Genomic DNA, 4,433 nt, shown 5'->3' on the forward strand with positions numbered 1-4,433 from the left:
TGGTGGTGTGAGCTTTCCTGGTACAGAGTCCACATCATCAGCCTGCAGTCTTGTCACTAGTTCTCTGACAAACCCCCAACCCCAGAAACAACTCAGACGTGGGTCTCCAAAAATGGTCAATATGGACCTCCTTCAGCCAAAAGGACTGAGCAGTTGATTCATAAATTTCTCAAGGTCAAGGGGGAGTGGGGAATGTGGCTCAAGGGGTGGAGGATTATTATGCAGATATTTTTTAAAAAGTAATTAGGAACAGAGGGCATGTACATAGACAGAGAGCAGTTCCCTTTCCTGTGAGGAACCACTTAATTAATCATGCTCCTTTATTATCGATATATATAAGACCTTAAATTTTCTTTTTCAGCCTCCCTCATAATGCAGCTGAATAATGGGATACTTTTATCAAAGTCTACTTCCAACAGGGAAAAGGAGGAGCTCCAGGGCAGGCTCTTGGTGGCTCCATTTTCCCTCATCATCCCCATGTGGCAACCCCATGGCTCCTGCTTTTGGGGTTTGGAGAAGATTGGGCTTTTCTATAATCCCAAATGTTATTCTACAGCCATGCTGAAGGGAGTCCTGCTGCCAGCAGACTACACTTTTTATTTTTATTTTTATTATTATCCCATCTTATTCCCTGATGGGACTTAAGGCAATTAAGAACTGCTAAAAACATAAGAAAACCATCATACGGGTGGTAATTTGTTTATACCCCGCCCATCTGGCTGGGTTGGGTTTCCCTAGCCACTCTGGGCAGCTTCCAACAAAACACTAAAATACAATAACCTATTAAACATTAAAAGCTTCCCTAAACAGGGCTGCCTTCAGATATCTTCTGAAAGTTTGGTAGTTATTTTTCTCTTTGACATCTGGTGGGAGGGCATTCCACAGGGTGGGTGCCACTACCGGGAAGGCCCTCTGCTTGGTTCCCTGTAACTTGGCTTCTCGCAGCGAGGGAACCGCCAGAAGGGTCCGGGCAGAACGATGGGGGTGGAGACGCTCCTTCAGGTATACTGGACCGAGGCCGTTTAGGGCTTTAAAGGTCAGCACCAACACTTTGAATTGTGCTCGGAAACGTTCTGGGACCAATGTAGATCTTTCAAGACTGGTGTTATGTGGTCTCAGCGGCCGCTCCCAGTCACCACTCTAGCTGCTGCATTCAGGATTACAGTGGTGCCTCGCAAGACGAAATTAATTCATTCCGCGAGTTTTTTCTTCTTGCGAATTTTTCGTCTTGCTAAGCACGGTGTCGGAAAAGTTTTGGAAAAGCTTCAAAAATCACCAAAAACCTTAAAAAGGCTACCCCACCGCGTTCTATGAGTTGCTCCTCGAAGTCAAGTCGCAACTGTATTAACGGTGCTAATAAAAAGGAAACAAACTTGCAAGACGTTTTCGTCTTGCGAAGCAAGCCCATAGGGAAATTCGTCTTGCGAAGCAGCTCAAAAAACGCAAAACCCTTTTGTCTAGCGAGTTTTTTGTCTTGCGAGGCATTCGTCTTGCGGGGCACCACTGTAGTTGCAGTTTCCGGGTCACCTTTAAAGGTAGCCCCACATAGAGTTCATTACAGTAGTCTAAGCGGGTGATAACCAGAGCATATAGCACTCTGGCAAGACACTCTGCAGGCAGGTAGGGTCTCAGCCTGAGTACCAGATGGAGCTGATAAACAGCTGCCCTGGACACACATGTTGAATAGCATGGGGCGCAGAACAGACCCCAGAGGCACGCCTCAGGAAAATGGCCAACATATGGAACACGAGTCGCTCCTCCAGGAAGGAACTCACATGGGGAAAACAATTTAAATGTATGTTTGGTTGCAGAATAAATCCAGGCATATCTAGAGGATGTGGACCATTTAGACTGCATTTGTCCCAATTGAGTTTTAGGCCCTTCTATTGGACTGAGACCACCCTGGTGATTATCTCTGGCGGGCTAGGGACAGAGGTAAAAGCTGTTTCCTGGTTCTGCTGGATCTCTCAGTGGCTTTTAATACAATTGACCACAGTATCTGGATAGCTGTTTGTGATAAAAAATATATGCCTTACCCAATTTGTTGAAAATAAATATTTACTTGTCAGGCTGGCAACAGTTGAAACACTAGTATTATTTACAAACCCCTCCAGACAGCGTGTACATGAAGTCCCCACACCTCTCAGCTTGACCTCTCAGCAGTCAAGACACAGCGAACTGAATTAACCAAACAAGTGCCATTTCCCCAATGCCACCTCTGCTTTCTGAAATACTGTATTTTTCGCTCTATAAGGCACACTTTTTCCCTACTAAAAAGTAAGGGGAAATGCGTGTGCGTCTTATGGAGCTATTGCAGACTGCACAGCTATCGCTGGCTTCAGTGATAGCCACACGAAGCCTCTTCAGTGCAGCAGGAGCATTCCTCCCGCTGCACTGAAGAGGCTTTGCATTGCTCTCGCAGCTGTTTGTTCTGGCTTCAGGGATAGAAGCAGAAGAAGAATTTGGATTTGATATTCCGCTTTATCACTACCCGAAGGAGTCTCAAAGCGGCTGACATTCTCCTTTCCCTTCCTCCTTTCCCTTCCTCCCCCACAACAAACACTCTGTGGCATGAGTGGGGCTGAGAGACTTCAAGAAGTGTGACTGGCCCAAGGTCACCCAGCAGCTGCTTGTGGAGGAGCCAAGACCCAAACCCGGTTCCCCAGATTACGAGTCTCCCGCTCTTAACCACACCACCACGCTGGCTCTCATAGCCACGTGAAGCCTCTTCAACAACATTTCATTCAGAATGTTTTTTCCCCTTGTTTTGCTCCTCTGAAAACTAGGTGCACCTTATAGAGCGAAAAATACGGTACATTCCCAATGAAATGACATTCCAAATACTAACACATCCTCCTGGACGGTCTAGGACGGTAGGGAGTTAGGGGCAGGGTTATGCAGTGGTTCCGCTCCTTCCTCCTGGGCCGTGTCCAGAAAGTGATGTTGGGGGACCCCTGGGCGCTCACTTGTGGGGTGCCTTAGGGCTCCGTCCTCTCCCCATGCTTTTTAACATTGCCTTCCCTCTGGGAAGCAGGTCACAGGTTGTGCCAATGCCTATATTTTCTCAATCCTTGAATCAGATCATTTATTTTAAAAAGTTTGTAATCAGTTATGTAATCACTACTAACAGTGCCTTTTTGCCTGTGTTAAGAAAAGCTGAAACCTCTATAATAGGCATAGGCAACCTTGAGCCCTCCAGATGTTTTGGACTACAATTCCCATCATCCCTGACCACTGGTCCTATTAGCTAAGGATGATGGGAACTGTAGTCCAAAACATCTGGAGAGCCGAAGGTTGCCTATGCCTGCTCTACAAAAATATTCCTCCACCATCATTCATTCCGTAACACCTCCAAAAGTTCCCCGAGGGTCATCTAGTCCAACCCCCAGCATTGCAGGAATATTCGGATGTCCTTTACGGGGATTGAACCCGCAACCCTGGCATGATGAGCACCACACTCTAACCAACGGAGCTATTGCAGCCTCAAATCAAAGCTTGATTTCGGTTCCGGCTGATGTCCCTCCTGAGGGTGTTCTTTCCTGAAGCAGGATCCTAATCCTGGCCACTTAATTCGGAGGAAACCTTGACTTCTGAGTCAAAGTGGCAGGTTACCCTGTGGATCTCCTAAGTCTCTGCCCTGCGCACTTCCATCCATGCGCCCTTGTGCCTTCCTCATTCTGACTCTCCAAGGGCCAACCCAGTATCGTGTTTTTTTGTGGAAAGTCATAACCAAAAAGGGAAGTTTAAAAATTATTTGACATGTTAGGAAAACAGTACTCAGTCCATTCAGAATTTCTCATACGCTTATTTATTTATCGACAGACAGGAGGCAGTGTGGGTCTCCAAAGTTTGTACACACACACACACGTGGCTACAGTCCATTTATTTATTTATTATATAAATAATAAATAAATTATTATATTATAGCAGTATTAAATTTGGACGCTGCCCCGTCCTCAAAGATCCCAGGGCGGCTCACAGCATGAAAATACATAATAGAAGTAGAAAAACAAGAAAAAAGGGGAAAACCAATAACAAAAGCGTGCAAACCCGATTACACGTGGCCCAGCCAGACACGTGGATCGCATTCACACGATGCATTCAAAAACACTTTACTTTTCTCCACTCTACCATCCCCCCCCCCCCACACAAGAAAATCTCCTCCTGGGAACTGTAGTTTGTCAAGGGCTCCGGGAACCGGAGCTCCGCTGGGGGACAAACTACACTTCCCGGTATCCTTTGCGGCGGGGAAGCGTTCGTAGCCCCCGGGACTTCGAGGCGACCGCTCTAGGACTACACTCTCGTCCTGTGTTAAGCCGCCATCTTGGTGGGGGGCGGAAGTGACGCGTCCAAAGGCTCTGGCGGCCTGTCTGCGCCTGTGCGGGAAGGAGCGAGACCGCGAGGGATCCTGGGTGACGCGGAGGTGCTGCGGG

This window comes from Podarcis liolepis (assembly GCF_965112155.1).
Source record: "Podarcis liolepis genome assembly, chromosome: 2".
In the NCBI taxonomy this organism is placed as follows: Eukaryota; Metazoa; Chordata; class Lepidosauria; order Squamata; family Lacertidae; genus Podarcis; species Podarcis liolepis.